At 34.0% G+C, this 17,380-nt stretch overlaps 1 long non-coding RNA gene and 1 pseudogene across 2 annotated transcripts; both read left to right on the top strand.

Moving 5' to 3' along the window:
• The first annotated feature begins 4,904 nt into the window (after positions 1–4,904).
• LOC122012904 lies at positions 4,905–7,588 on the top strand. 2 transcript variants are annotated; one of them, XR_006120344.1, is made up of 4 exons: positions 4,905–5,204; positions 6,758–6,854; positions 7,200–7,283; positions 7,373–7,588. It is a non-coding gene; the product is annotated as an uncharacterized LOC122012904 (long non-coding RNA). The 2 variants fall into 2 exon arrangements; XR_006120345.1 differs by having other exon boundaries at positions 7,167–7,283.
• A 4,248-nt stretch (positions 7,589–11,836) lies between these two features.
• LOC122008103 lies at positions 11,837–15,052 on the top strand (annotated as a pseudogene).
• The last annotated feature ends 2,328 nt before the right edge of the window (positions 15,053–17,380 follow it).

Below are 17,380 nucleotides of genomic sequence, written 5' to 3'. Positions count from 1 at the left end.
ACTTAATCCACCAGTATTTTGCATCAAGGAATAAAAGCCTGGGATACTTGTATGGATGGTACGTGACCTCTCATAGTAACCATTATATAAGCCAATCAAAACTGGACACAGGCGGCAGCAGCAACCGCAGCCGCGAGCAAGACTAGCAGGTCGCAGCTGGAGTGGCCATTTGCCGCGTTGTGACTGCCGCCGCGGTAACGGTTCCTCGGGTAGTGGCTTGCCGATCCACGGAGCGATCTGCCTGTCAACGATCTCTCTTCCTCTGCACAACCCAAAGATTGAACTTTTATAAGCCATCCTTTTCTCTTGGTGAGAATTGATTATACTTTGAATCACTCACCTGTGTGTTCGGAGTAAACTATGAGGAAGAAGATGAGGAGGAAAAGGAAAGCTAATATCCGACTCTTCGTCATCGTCGAATTATTCGATGTGGCTGCTCACTAGAAAAGGTAACAATGAACTTACTCACGCCAAGAACAATGCTGAATGCATAAGATATATATACAGCGAGTGAGCACGTAAAAAAATAGTGGATTCTCTCCTCGATTTGTAGGTAAAGTATCAACTACACGCATGCACACTGGGTTTTGGGCGGCACGAAGATTTTGTTCTCGAAATATCGGAAATCTAATCTGATAATTTTATTCTCGCGTTGGTCAGTGCGAAAGGAATTAATGGGTTTTTTTTTTTATAAAAGTAAAAGCATATAAGTTTTCATGGGTCAAAAATCAAACCTTTTTTTTTCTAAAATAAATAAATAAAATATTTTTTCTTCTAAAACATCGAGAGCGCTCTCCACAGCCTGTTATGGTGTAAATATCCTAAAATCCATTAGAATTTATTATTCATTTAAAAAATTAGACCGCCTTAATCAACATGTGCACTTAATTAGGTAGTTTTAAGTAAAATTATTATGTACATTATGAATTTTAAAGATTATGAAATTTAAAAGAATTATTGAAATAATAGTATGTGATATAAGAAGATTCACATTAACTATCATATCTAAAAATTTTACCTTAAATTTTAGATAGGGTAGCTAAAAAAACTTTATATCAGTTTCCTATCTATTTCCTAAATTTAAATTTAATGAATATGATTTTCTAAATTTAGTAAATGAAGTTTTTACCCTAAGCTTTGTTTGGGAGTTTTAAATTGAAGAGAAAGGAAAAGATTTGGATGGAAAAGTGAAAAAAAAATAACGTTTGGGAGTTTTTTTATGTAAAGGAAAAGAAAATGAGGGAAGGAAAAGTTTTTCTTTCATAATTAAAAGACTTTCCGCCCAAAAATGGGAGGAAATGCAGAGAAATTTTTATTGGAGGGAAAAGCATTAATTTTTATACCAAATATACCCTTCAAAAGTTAATACAAAATAAATATACCCTTTGATAAGGTTTCTCTTCCAAAGGTTATAAGAGTCAAGTATTTTCCTTTCATTTCCTTACAACTTCCAAACAAAAAAACAATAATTTCCTTTCTTTTCTTTCCTCCGCTCACAAATAAAACAACACATCATTTCTTTCTCTTTGCTTTCTCTTCCAAAGATTATAAAAGTCAAATGAATATATTATTAATTATTTTTCTTTAATTTCCTTGCAATTTCCAAACAAAAAAAATAATTTCCTTTCTTTTCTTTCCTATGCTCCCAAACAACACATCATTTCTTTCTCTTTGCTTTCTCTTCCAAAGATTATAAAAGTTGAATGAATATATTATTAAGTATTTTCCTTTCATTTCCTTGGAATTTCTAAACAAAAATAATAATTTCCTTTCTTTTCTTTCATCCGCTCCCAAATAAACCAACACATCATTTCTTTCTCTTCCTTTCTCTCTCCTTCCTTTCTTTTCTATTCTTTTCTTTTCCCTTCCAACTTCCAAACTAAGCCTAAAAGTAAAAGAATATTTCTCCTTCCTTTCTTTTCTATTCTTTTCTTTTCCTTCCAACTTCCAAACTAAGCTTAAAAGTAAAAGAATATTTCTTTTCAATCTCTCTCCTTCCCCTCATTCCATAAATACAATAATAAAAAATAGATAAAAATAATAAAGAATTAAAGATAATAAAAAATTTAGGATAATTGATATAGTATGTAGTGAAAAAAGATTATCTAAATTTAATCAAGTAAGTTATTTATCTTAAATTTTAGATATAGTGATACGAAAACTAAGGTAGATGTTATATGTTTTTTTAATAATTTTTTTTGAAAGAATTATCATAAAATCTATTATATAAGCATTTTATAAATTTAAGAGTAAAATAATTTTTAAAATTAAAATTGACTATTTGGTTTTTTTGGGTCAAAATTGATAAATTTGACTAGTAGGTTGGCCAAAACTATTACTTGATTATTTATAAAATATATGTAGAATAAAATAATTTTCTAAAATGCATCTATCTATTAATTTTAAATTTAATTAAAAAAATTATGCAAGATTTTTCCACAATTTACCAAATGACTATTTTTAAATTACCTGTAACTATGATAGCCTATTAAAGTGTATCTATTTATCTTACTATTTAATTAAAAATTTAAACCTTTAAAAATTAATTTTTGTGAAGCACACAATTAAATTACCTTAATATCTTTTTGTTTCACACTAAAAATAATTTTAATACTTATTAGTAATTTTTTTAGTTATTTTTTATATAAAATATATGTATTGTCATGATTCATTTTACTTCTACATCTTAGGATTAATAACACTGCGAATAAAGAAACTTTTATAAATACCTTGGATCGACAACATTAAAAATTATACCTTTTTCATATCTATTTTCATCAATTTAATATTTAATATAAAAAAAAAAAATTTTGAGAGATTGTTAAGTAGCTTGTTGTTGATTGGGGTTCTCGAATGTCATTATGGTCATGGCAAAGCAACTAACCGAAAGTGATGTTGGCTTGCTTATTTGTATTAGCGGTAGGGTGTTTTAGGGTTTTTAAGTAGGGTAAATTTAGTGATTGAGCATGGTGGTCTGCTTGTTCTTCTAGGACTAGTGGATTGGTATAACATAGCTTAGGGTTTTGTGCATATCGGATTTGCTTCATAATCGATTCTCTCTTTCTGAATATACCCCTTCGCAACAAGTCTTGCTTTGAAGGTTTCCACCTTCCTGTCTATCCCTCTTTTCTTTTTGTAGATCCATTTACATCCAATAGCTTTTACACTATTTGATGGTTCTACTGACTCCCAGACTTTGTTAGAATACATAGATTCTATTTCTGAATTCATTGCATTTTGCCAAGATGCTGCATCTTTTTCTTGGAGTGCTTCATCATATGTTCGGGAGTCAAGTTCATGTTTGTCTAGGATCAAGTCCGACGACTCTCCCAAAAACATAAATCTTTCAGGTTACCTAACAACCCTCCCACTACAACGAGGTACTGTTTGTTGTTGTGTATCATTTGTGATACGTGTTGCAGTTTCTTGTGATATTTCATCTTGCACTGTTGGTATTATACTAGACGTGTCCTCTCTAATTTCTTCTAGAATAATTTCATTTATGGGCTTTCGGTTCATTACATAATCTTCTTCTAAAAATCGAGCATTGGTGCTAACAATGATCTTCTGATTTTTAGGATTATAAAACAAACCAAATTTCGTTCCTTTAGGATATCCCACAAACAGACAAACTTCTGTACGTGATTCCAACTTGTCAGCGTCTCCCTTCAGCACATGTGTTGTACTACCCCAAATCTGAATGTGTTTCAGACTAGGCTTACGCCCATTCCACAATTCTATGGAAGTAAAGGGTACTGATTTAGAAGGTACCATATTCACAATGTACACTTGCTATTTCCAGAGCATATTTCCAAAATGAATTTGGTAATTATGAATAACTCAGCATCGATCTAACCATTTCAATAAGAGTCATATTCCTTCGTTCTGCCACACTATTCTGTTGGGGTGTACCAGGTGCAGACAATTGGAATTAAATCCTAACCTCTGATAAATAATTCATAAACTCTCCAAAGAGGTATTTGCCACCACGATCAGACTGTAGTGTCTTGATACTTTTACCATGGCATTTCTCCACATCAGCCTTATACTTTTTAAACTTATCAAATCATTCAAACTTGCGGTACATCAAGTAAATGTACTCATATCTCGAATAGTCATCTATGAAAGAGACAAAATATTCTAAACCACCTCTTTCCTGAATAGACATAGAACCACACAAATTAGAATGAACCAATTCCAACACATCTTTGGCTCTATACCCCTTGACCTTAAAAGGTCTCTTGGTCATTTTACCTTCCAAGCAAGATTCGCAAGTTGGAAAGTTTTTCAACACTAATGAACCCAAGAGTCCATCGGCTATTAGCCTTTGAATCCTACTCAAGTTCATATGACCAAGCCTTAGATGCCAAAGATATGTTTGGTTCATTTCCGAAGGTTCCTTTCTCTTATGAGATTTAGAAGATGTGTTATTAATTTTCATTTGTTACATCGTGGAAGTTATTGGATTTAGAGTATACAAATTGCCAACGAATGTACTAGAACAAACACTACAAGAAAATTGGGATTCTACAACACTTAAACGACAACGTTTTTTATAAAAAACGTTGTCTATTTTTTTTTAACAACGCTTTTAGTGAAAAGCGTTGTCTATTTCATTATTTTCTTATTAATAGACAACGCTTTTCTAAAAACTGTTGTCTATTAGTGATTTTTACGGGTCAAAGACAACGCTTCGTAAAAAGCGTTGTCTATTAGCCTTTTTTTTAATGTCTACGGCAACGATTTTTAAAAAGCGTTGTCTACTGTCAAGTTATCATCTCAATCTTAAGTGATCTAGACCACTTATCTCAAGATCTGATGGCTGAATCTTTTTCCATCTTCATCACAATATGGACGACCCAGATTAAAGGAGGAGAAAACTTCGTTTCCTTTTAACCATGCGACGACACAGTGCTTTCGCGACATCTCCTCTCGCGCGGCTAGGGCACGCGACCTCCCACCTCCGGCCGTCTCTTCTCAAGATCGGAGAGGATGAAGGACAGCATATTCTAGTCCAAAGGCCTCGCGCTCGCGTCCATCTCCGTCGTCGGAGGCTGCGGCGGCGGCGGCGCAGGCACTGGTTTCCTCATCCATCGTAACCTCCTCCTCACAACGCATGCCTGTCTCCCTTCTACTGCGGTGGCTGAGGAGACTGAGATCCAACTCTTCCGTGGCTGCACTGTTGGCCGCCTCGTCCCTCAGAGGTCAGTTGCTTCCTGCTTCATTACTGATTTTCCACATTTGTTTCGAGATTCTCCTGCCTCCCAGTAACTCAGGGTTTGAATTAGAAATTTTGAAGTGTGGTGATTTGATTGTAGATCAATCTGGAAGTAGGTAAAAGCATGCCAATGGCGAGTGCAATTTGTCCCAGATCTAATGCTGTGTACATGAGAATACATAGTTCCTATATTGTTTAGATTTTTTTTCCCACCTTTTATTTAGGGATTTAGCATTCTTCGAGCAACTGAAAACCTTTTTGTTTGAAAAATATGCATTCTTCATATGCTTCTTTTTCTGAAACTATCATAACTATAGAAAACCCAAATTGGCCTCTTTCTGCATATTGAAACTAGAGATTTGACTATGTATGTAGACCCATATGACATTGAAGTGGCAAACAAAGATGGATATTTTTATGGGGCAGTTCTAAATCTCTCTCATTGAATTCTATACAAACTACAGCAGAGAGCTGGCGTAAGGTCATAGGTGTTCTAATGAACATAAAGTTTCAAGTCTATTTTAACATCAATCTCTGTCTCATTTAAATCCTACTTTGTTTCTTCACTTAATCATTCTTAGTATTCCCCGCACGCTCGCATTCACATGACATTAAAAATAAAACAAGTTTGTAGAGAATCTCAACTATTAAAGTACAGCATGGATGAGCTAAGAAGAGGAATAGTTAGTCTTCTGTAAATATAAACTAATATTTCTTTGCTATACAATAATTAATGCAGTAGAAAAAATATACAAGAATAATTGCATACTATAATTGCTAACACCAAGATAATATTATGGCAATATGGAAGATTGTGTGTACCTTCACTATGAGCCTATGGTGGTATTCCTACCTCCCCAGGACCTGTTACCTTGGTTTGTTTCTTTGTGCATTGAAGGTTCTGTTTCTAGGGTGGGGGGTGTTGGTCCACAAGTTATTTTATTGAAGGCTTACTTATAAAGGAGATGATAGATCAGTCGAGTGTTTAAGACCTTAATTATAACCCACAATTCCTTTTCTTTTCACAGTCATTCCTTTATAACATCAGTTCTATGTTTCTTTTGTCTTTTAGAATTTAGTTGTTACCTAGCTTCTTTGAAGTAGGCTGATATGCTTTTTACAGAACTCAAATCATAATAGACATCAACAAACAAACTGAATGACTTACAATAATTTTCTTCAATGTAAATGACATACATTGTCTTTATACTGTTTTTTTTAAAATCTTCTATATTCTGTATTATCCTTTTCCAGAAATTTTGTTCTGTTTGTGAAATTTCATGTTCTTGATTTCATTATAAGGGTTATATTGGTATCCTTGGCATTGCTTGCCGCAGATGACATGATTGACCTAGGCTCTGTATTGACTTAACATTGTATTAGTGCTTGCTTAGTACAGTTTCAACTTGTTTTTTGAATTTTCTGAAGACACAAATTGATGTATTTCCATTTCACTGATCTACAGTTATTCTATATTTCTATGTAATGTTATATATCACTTTGCCATTATCTAATGATCTGTTTTATTTCACTTCACAGTTATCTTCATCGTGTTGGTCGTACTGCTCGAGCTGGGCGCGAAGGATATGCTGTCTCATTTCTCACAGATGATGATAGATCTCTATTAAAGGCCATTGTATGTTTGTTTTCACCTTTGAAATGATTCACTGATTAATAGTCTCAAGATCTAGTATATGGTAGAAAATAGAAAAAGCACAAGTACATGAAAGTTAGTGAGTTGGTTGAGGATCCAAACTTATGCTGTTTATATAGGATTCACTTGATCTTAATCTTTTAGACACTAGGATTCAGTTTGGGTAGTACATGTATTTTGGTCTCCCTAGCCATAATATGGTTGCACATGCAACTTAGTTAATTAGGATTTAAATTGTGAAAAAGACTTCATTTGCATCTGTTTGGTATCACATTAACAATGGCTACGTTTTAGGTTGAGTTGTTTGGTACCACATGCAACTTGCAGGATGTTGTTTGAGTTGCTTGTTCTAACAGGAGCTCAAGTGGGGATGGACTGGACTACTATACTGAAGAAGAGGAATGAATTCAGGTTAGAACTAATGCTAGAAACCGTTTTTATTCAGAGGAAAGTACTTGTTTCAAACAATTTAGAATCTTGAGAGAAATGTTGTGTGGCAGGGTGGCATTTGTTGAATTATATGCAGAGTCTGTCTCCAAGTTCACAGAGAAACAGATGGTTTCCATCAGTGTGGAACTGAAGCTGGATTTAGGAAGAGTTCGAAGAATATCACTATCTATTTTGAAACAGAATTAGTGTTAATTTTGATATTTACTAGCTTCTCATGTAATTAAATACTAATATTACTTCAATGTCAGAATTCTATTATTTTGGTATGATTTTGAAATCATTAGCTGAGTTGATTATATGTAAAATTCGAATCTAGACATGGTAAAAAAAATAATAGTTTCGTAAATATAAAAATAATGATTTTTAAATAATTTTATTTTATTTTTTATCTTTAAAACGACAACGCTTTTAAAGCGTTGCAAAAAGTGTTGTCTTTGTAAAAAAACAACAATGTTTTTTAAGCGTTGTAATAGTGCTGCAAAAGCGTTGTCTTCGCTACAAACGACAACGCTTTAAAAGCATTGTCGTTGAGCAAACTTTTAACAACATTGCCTTTAACAACGTTTTTTCAGGCACAAAGACAACGCTTTAAAAGCGTTGTCTATTAGCTTTTTTCTTGTAGTGAGATAACTTCCTTATTTATCTTGATAACACCTTTGTTATCATAAATAGACAGAATATCCATCCTTGTATTGATTAGAAATTGAAATTAAGTTCTTTCTAAAAGTTGGTACGTAAAGACAATTTCTTAAAACCAATATTTTATTTCTATAAACATCTCCCACTGCAACGGCTGCTAATTCTGTAGTATTTCCCATGTAAACAGTAATTTCTCCTTCGTGTAGTTGTCGGGTTTCCTGGAACCCCTGCAATGATTTGCAGACATAATCAGTGGTTATCATATCTACACGCTAGGTATCGGTAGATAACACCACCAAACATGTTCCAACTACTAGAGAATAAGATATACCTATATTGTTCTCTTCCTACAAGGGCAATCCGCCTACAAATGTCCAGACTGCTTGCAAATGAAGCACTTGTCTTTAGACTTCTTCATTCCTGCTTTTAGTCCAGTACCTAGAGATCATACAGTCTTGCATGTCAGCCCGATTCTAGTGTCCGAAGAGTTCCTTGAGATTGTACATCATATCATGGTCAGTAGGCATGATCTGATGCTGATGTTGCAGCACATTTGATATAAAAGTCAAATGTAACTCCACGTCATCTCATCTACCTTGACCCATTTCTTATGATACTCAATCTCCTCTTCACTAGAATCACTATTAGACACATTAGGGCAGACCTCTATCAGTATAAACTTATAGCCTTCGACAGTTAGGACAATGTCCAGGTTTCTTTTCCAGTCTATGTAGTTGGGACCAGTAAGTTTGTTCTCTTTCAATATAATAGCCAGTGGGTTGAAAGTCATCCTAAGAATCACAAAATAAACTTTGATCAAGACTCTAAATTTAGAATAATATTGATTTCTCAAACAATACTATTTAAATTTATCAACACCTCAAAACACCGTGAATATTGCATGTCACGTTAGTGTGGATGTATACAAATTCAACATTTGTAAGAGGAGGTTTTACCCATTAATTTTATTATCTTGTTATCCTAACTTTATGACAAATAAAATTAATAATTGATTTTCTTTTGGTCACACAAATAATAGCAGTGACTCCGTTGGGGAGGATACTATTAAATGTGCTAAGTATATACCATTACTTGATACTTAGTCCATTAAATAGGATTGTGTCCCTTCAGTTGGAGAAGATCACACTCTCCTAAATAATTTCCTATAACCATCCATAAAGGAAGTTTGATCTAGTGATCCGCAAACAAACTCATCCATTGTGGAGGGAGGCACTCAGAGCCAACACGCAAGTTTGTTGCATCACTTACAAACCAGTAATGGAGACCGTGGAATTTATTTACTAATCCCTCTCCCACTTAGTTATTTAAGGTGAGGAATTTTAACCATGCACACACACATCACAGCAAATAAAGCAATAAATATGGAAAAATAATTTTCCAACTATTATGACATTTTCCATCACTGTCCTCCGTGTGCTGCCAACCCTAGTTGCTGCCATCTTTAGCCACCGCAATCGGGTCTAGTGGCCGCATCTATCTTGCTTCTTTTTCCGCTGCGCCTCTGGTCCACAAATAGTACCACGCCTCGCAAGGATACGATCCGCGATAAAAATAGAATTTTACATATATCGATCATATATTCCACAAAGGAATGTACATTTAATCTAGATCGAAACAAAAATGTAAAATCCTAAAACTAATACAGCTCCTGCTGTATTTAATACATACAATCATGCACACACATAAAATGCCCTCGACATATCCGAGGGTCCAATCACACACAATCACATTAGGGCCATAATAGTTGAATCTAGGATGTCTGCAACCATAGAGTTAAATCTATTTGCACATCATACTATTATTCTGCCTAAAATATGTATGACATGTGCATGATTAAACTGAAAACCAAACACACAGAGACAAACCCTAGCTCTGATACCAATTGTTGGTTGTTACTTGGAATACCGTACCGGTTCCTCTGTACAAAAATTTTGTACAAGTCCTGAACCTTTCCTAACAACCTATTGTGTTCTTTACAAATTAAATTTGGAATCACAAACAGAACTTAACATTATTGATTCCAAATTCAACTTATCTATTCTTAGAAGTTTAAACTTGGATCGCAAACGATGCTTAACATTATTAATCCAAATCCACCCATGTTACAAATTCAATTAAATATTTATTTCAGAGATCAGATTCTAGGTTAAACATGGCGAGGCACTAGGCCTTCTTGGGTATGAGATCATCCACCACTTCCTAGACAAAGCCTTTCAACGAAATTCAATATTTAATCTCCTTATAATAACCCTAGGTTTAACCATTAAGAACAATCGAATCACAAGATCGAAAAACAAAAGAAACACAAACTTGAATCATAAATTTGAAACCTAGAATCGTTAGCCTCTTATGTTTGGTATATCAAAATCCGTACAAAGAAAACTAGTATGATGCGGAACAAGACAACTAGTTATACCTTTTTTTGTAGCTAATAAACCTCACGATCTTCTATTGTATTCCTCTTTTTATCTCGGATGTCGTGTGGGCGACGATCTACCAAGATGAAAATCCACCCAAGCCTCCTTCTTCTCCTTGCAAGTTTCGGCTATCAACAATCTCCTAGAGATGAAGAACTTCGGCCACCAACCAAGCTCCAAGGGATGCTAAGAAACAAAGTCTCCTTTCTCTACTTCTTCTCCAAGCAAAGTCTAGCCACCAACAAGTTCCTTGAGAGTTGATGTCGCCGACCACCAAAGAAGAAGAAAAGGAGGAGAGGAAGAAGATAAGGGTTAGCCACCACCAAGGAATTGAGAAGAGGAATAATAGAAGTCTTGTTATGAGGTGAGACATCTCTATCCTTTCTTTTATATTCCTTGGTCTTGGCAAATAAGGAAAGTTTTAATTAAAACTTCCTTAATTTCCTTGCCAATAAAAGGAAAATTTTATTAAAAATTCCTTTATTCTATTAATGTGGTCGGCCCCTACAACTCCTCCAACTAAGGAAAATTTTAAATACAAAATTAAAACTTCCTAATTTGTTTCCAGAAATTTTTAAAATAAAAATTTCTCTTTTAAAAATTCCCTTCATGGTTGGTTATAAAAGGAAACTTTTATAAATTAAAATCTCTCTATTAAAATATGTGGATGATTACAAAAAGGAAAGTTTTCTCCAAAATTAAAATCTTCCTTTTAACTACAAATAAGGAACTTCTACATAAGGAAAGATTTTAAAATAAACTTCGTTTATTTTTTATGTGGGCGGCCACCTATTACATTGATTAATAGATTCTTTATAAATAATAAAAAATCTTCGAATGTACATTTAGATTCAAAACTAAAAGAAGGATGTTTTACGAAAATAAGTTTATTATCAGAATATAAAAATAAATCAAAATCATTACTACCACTAGTTGAAAAAATTTAGATAATTATGTTTGAGAACGATCGACTCCATATTTCGTCGGGTGCTTCATTTCTACGTGTTGTTTCAACAACTTATACTTGTCGTTATCTTGAAATCTGTAGGAAATATTATAATGCTTATATTTTACACGTAATTCTCCTAATGGAAGAGTGACATTCTCAAAATATTTAGTGAAAATAGAAGATTTTAGAGGAGAAATTTCTTAACCTTAGAAATAATTACATCGGTACTTCCTTGAATTTCGGTTGTCAAATTCAGGTGTCTGGTCTCATCATCGGTAGATTGAATGTTAAGGTCATCGTGCGGATTCACTATTTTCTTTCCTCTCTGGGATCGAAATGATGAACCTCTATTATCTCCTTCCATTATAGTTGAAATTTGGAAATGAAAGTGCATAGAAATGAATACGGGATGCCAAAAACGCGTAGAGCATGTGAAATTGTCAATGAGAGTAAGAAGATGTATGAGAATAATGAAATTTATAAATTCTCTACTCATCTGATGGTGTCCGCCTCTCCCGTTCGATACCCTCTCCGCTCCTCTTCTACTTCACTCGCGATGGCGGTGTACATGTCCGCCGCCACGGTGGCGACGGCAACAGCAACGGCAACGACCCGCTCCCTCTCGCTTATCCAATGCGGCGCCTCCTCCTCGGCTTCGTTATTGTCGATCCGGAAGAGCTCCGCCATCCGCTGTGTGAGCACCGCCGCGGAGGGCGAGAAGACGGGCGGGAGGGTCGCGACGGTGAAGAACGGAGGGGACGAGCTGGTGATATGCCGCGTTCTCAACGGAATGTGGCAGACCAGCGGTGGGTGGGGTCCGATCGACCGCGACGACGCCGTCGAGGCCATGCTCCGCTACGCGGACGCCGGCCTCTCGACCTTCGACATGTCCAACCACTGTAAACCCTCGCCGATGAGCTCGTTTTTTCCTCATGAGCGACAGTATATGTTGCCTAATAGATTTTGTGATAAAAAAAATTGTATCTTGATTTTTTTTTGGTCGGCAGATGGGCCTGCCGAGGATTTGTATGGTATGTTTATCAACGGGGTTCGCCGGGAACGTCCGCCGGAACTTCTTGAGGAGGTTAGAGGGTGAGCACACTCTCTTCCAGTGTTTGAAATTTATTGTATGATTGGCTTTCTAAACTCTCTCTATTTTAGAGTTGGATGCATGATTGGAAGAATCTTTTAGGGAGTAAAAGGATCCTGTGTATGACTGTTAGTCTTTTACTTACCACTGAATTCATTCTTTGAGGGAATTAAATTGTTAGTTGACAACTGAAGAATTTTGTGTAAACCTTGTATGCAATTCTTACACCATGTTTGGCTCACAAAATGGAATTGACGGGGAATATAATAGTTATTCTTGAGGAATGAAATATAAACGGAATAGGAATATACACATAGTTTGGTTCAAGGAATAGAATAGATATTCCATTCTCATTCCTCTATTTTTGCAGGCAAATAATAGGTAGGAGATATATATGATTATGAAGAATATTTCATAGGTTTGAGAGCTATAAGCCATTTAGGCATAAGCTCAAGCAATTCTGTACTAAAATGAAATAATTAGGTTTCATGTCAGAGTTGGAATTTTTAGCGCTATCTTTTGAACCAAAGATGAGAGTTGTTCCATCATAATTTATTAGAAATCCAATAGCTATTTTTATAACCATGTATGTCATGAGGAACTTTTCTGGATGTAATGTGACACATTTTCAGATTGTGCAATGGATCCTCTGCCTTCATATTTTCTGTCAAAAAGATAGACTTGGGTATCTTACTATCAGATCCTCGTTCCTACTTCATGTTATGAATATGTATGTCTTCACAATCAACAGTAAAAATCTCCATGCTGGAGTTGCAATGTTTGTTTACATATTGTGACTCAGGGATTATTTTGCCACAGGCTCACCAAATGGGTACCTCCTCCAGTCAAAATAACAAGCAGCTATGTGTGAGAGAACATCAACATCTCACGGAAGAGGATGGATGTTTCTTGCCTTGACATGCTTCAATTTCACTGGTACAACCTTCTTCCTTTCACAATTAAATGTACAGTCTCCCCTTAATCAAAGTTTTATATAAAATATGGTGGTAAACTATTGGGACCAGCGATTTGTTGTTATTCAAAATATTGATATTCTCATTTATTTTGCATTATAGTCACTAACTAGTCATTTAGTAGTTCATACTTGATCATCCCTTTTCTTCGAAAGACCACTTTATTCTTTGTCTGCTGCCGCCACAAAGTTTGATTTGCTTGTACTTTTTTTGTAAGACAGGTGGGATTACTCTAACCCTGAGTATCTTGATGCTCTAAAACACCTAACCGACCTTAAGGAAGAAGGTAGGATCAAATTTCTTTATGCTTCCTTTACCTTTTTTCTTTCACTTGTAACCTATTCTGGAGACTTTTCTTTGCTATGACTAATTGAAAGTTGTCAACTTTCTGACTTTCATATGCCCCGATGTTGACTGTTTTGTAGGTAAAATTAAAACCATTGCCTTGACAAATTTTGATACCGAACGCTTGCACACAATATTGGAAAATGGAATACTAGTAGTTAGCAACCAGGTAAACAATTTAGAATGAATTAGTGAAGAACAAGGCTCAATGAAACAACATTTGTTTATTTTGAGAAATCTAAACAAATTTCTCAGTAGTTTGAGATACAAGTATCTGGAATGTTTTCAGGTGCAACATTCTGTGGTGGACATGCGCCCTCAGCAGAGAATGGCTGAACTTTGTCAACTAACTGGCGTGAAACTCATAACGTCTCTCGTTTTCTCACTTGCATTCTTATATTACTCGAACAATTTGAACATCAGGATTTTGAGATTTTTGTAGTGCAGATATGGGACTGTAATGGGTGGTCTTCTATCAGAGAAATTTCTGGATACTAATGTGTCAATTCCTTTTGCTGGTCCTCCTTTGAATACACCATCTTTGCAAAAGTACAAAAGGGTATGTTTGGCGAATGTGGTGGTTGATATATAAGCACCTTTCTATGTGAAGGGTGAAAAGGTTTTCAATGATTTAGAAATTATTGAATGCATATTTTCTTGGATATGTGATAGATGGTCGATGCTTGGGGAGGATGGAGTCTGTTCCAAACTTTGCTTCGAACTTTGAAGAAAGTGGCTTCTAAACATGGGGTCTCAATTTCTACTGTCGCTGTGCGTTACATACTAAATCAGGTAATGACATCAATGTATATACTTCTGATACTGGAAGCAATCGATCTCATCTCTGTTGATAAAAAGGATATACACTGTGGAAGATCATGTTGAATTGTTCATCTGATTCGCATGATATGTTCTTGTTTGCGCTTGCAGCCATCAGTCGCTGGATCCATGATAGGTGTTAGGCTTGGCCTATCGGAGCACATTCATGCCACCAACGCGATATTATCACTTGTATTGGATGAAGAAGACATGAACAGCGTCAGCGAAGTATCATCAAATGGGAGGGATCTGCTTAAAGTAATAGGTGACTGTGGTGATGAGTACCGACGAATATAAACACATTGACCTAATTATAGACACACTATTCGTGAAAATTTAAACTCTCCCCTTTATGCTTATTGAAGGGGTTCACTTAAACTTAATCCCCCAGTATTTTGCATCAAGGAATAAAAGCCTGGGATACTTATATGGATTGTACGTAACCTCTCAAGGAATAAAAGCCTGGGATACTTATATGGATTGTACGTAACCTCTCAAGGAATAAAAGCCTGGGATATTTTGCTTATTTACATAACCTCTCGGATTTGCTTGCCATCATCACTTATTCTGTTTTTTTCTTTAAAAAAAAGGTTCATATGATATATGAGAATTAGCATGTAAAAACAGGGTGGCTTTAGTTTTATTGTAAAAAGGAGATCCTTGTCCTTCCAAACATAGTTAGATATTTCAGTTTTTTTGCTAAGTTTGATCTCTTGCTAACCTTCTCTGGATTTTTTTACTGTAGCACTGGTCACAAATGCATAATGAAAGTTATGGTTCAACGTGAAACTTCCTCTTGTGCATGATTTAGTTTAACAAAGCATTAGATATATTGATTTGGAGAAGAAGATTAGCATCTACATATTATTCACATATAATCTATTAGATGCATGCCAGATGCTATGTTCATTTTGCAATGTTATTCTTATATACTGTTATAAAGAAAAGATTTGCCAACCTTTATACAAACAATGAGATTGCCATGCAATTAATACTACTTGAACAATTGAGCAATAAAATAATAGAAAATAGGTTAATATGATATGAATATGTTCAAAGATAGATTCTACGTTGGACTTGAAGATTTGAGAGGAACAGATGGAGATCAAATAAAATTCTATTTAACATAATCAAAAACAATCTAAAAGATTTGGATGTAACTTGCTATATGTTCAAATATAGATTCTACGTAGTTACACAGGTTGAATAGATTGGACTTGAAGATTTGAGCTAAGAGGAACAGATGGATATCAAATAAAATTCTATTTAACATAATCAAAAATAATTTAAAAGATTTGGATGTAACTTGCTATATAACTTGATCGCCGATAGCTGATAAATCATCTATATATATATATATATATATATATATATATATATATATATATATATATATATATATATATACACTTTGTTGCATCTTTTTGACTAAAGAGATTTATGATTTAAGACAATTTATTACTGGTTTTCTAGTCATGTTGTGGTACTTCTAAGTGACTTTGTTTTATGTTATTATTTTCAATTGTCCTAGTTATATTTGCTTGATAAACACTATCTTCTCCTTTTTATCTTCAATATTTTCTTTTTATAATATAATATCTATCTTTTATAAATTAACTAAACAGAATATTATCAACGGCTCCTAGTGTATACCAGCTCTGATTTATTGAGGCTATTTCATTTTTTCTTGTTGATCAAATTTATGCTCTTTATTACAGTAGTAACTTTTTTTTATTTAAATTGCAATTATCATGGTTTTTGTTATTTTTTAAAATAAGATATTCAACTATTGATAGTAGATTTGATAGTAGATTTGCATTTTCTCAATTTCCGATTTCCTAGAAAGCATAGCATTCAATTGTGGCTTTTCCCTTCAAACTTGCTAAACTGAAAATGTCGATTGACTTTTTAGTTGCAGCTGAATGTCTTCTTGTACTCTTTTGTTGAAGCACCGTGAATATGAAGTTTAAAGATCTATTTTGGAATACATTAAAGACGGTTAGGTTGTTTGTTGCCCTAACTATTTTTCCAGATCTTTTTTGCTCGGGCAATAACACAAGTGCAAGGTTGAGTTTGTTCATTAGAAAAATAGAAGAAAATAACAACAAATTAAACAAATAAATTGATAATCTAAATTATTTGGTGTTGATAAGACGAATAGAATATGCCGATGAACATCCTATTGAATTTTTTGCAACAAATTAATATTCATCTTAGCATTTCTTTTCTGCCATATTATTTTTGGTGTTTCATAATTTCTGAACACTCTTTACCATAAAGGATGATTACTTGCGCTATTGTCTTATTAACATTTTTTTTTTGTTTAAGAAGCACATGAGAATCATAAGGTTTAATTTTAAACCATTAACTATATATATTTTGAAAATGTATTTAAGTATCAATTGATGTTCTTATTAATTGGATTGTGATCAATTACATTATCTTTTTAATTTCATTAGGATAACCTAAAATAAAATGATGGTGTTGAATATGAATAGTGTAATATGCTACATGAAAAAGATAATCTTGAATGAAGATATATAGTTGGAGAAAAAGATGAATTTCATTTTTATAAAATATTAAGTCATTTTGTATTGAATTTCAAACTTCTATTAATAGTTTTTGGAATTTCTATTTTTAAGGTCATAAGTCTAAATACATCATGTTTCATTTTTTTACTCAACTTAAGTTATTAACTACTTTTTATATTTCAATTTACAATATTAATAAAGAACTAATATTACAATTAATCTTAATATAATAAAATAAAAAAAATGAATTGAACAAATTCATCTACTCCTATG

Source organism: Zingiber officinale, chromosome 8A (genome assembly GCF_018446385.1).
Source record: "Zingiber officinale cultivar Zhangliang chromosome 8A, Zo_v1.1, whole genome shotgun sequence".
Lineage (NCBI taxonomy): Eukaryota > Viridiplantae > Streptophyta > Magnoliopsida > Zingiberales > Zingiberaceae > Zingiber > Zingiber officinale.
Note: the sequence above shows the minus strand (reverse complement) of the source record. Positions and strands in the feature narration are given on the sequence as shown.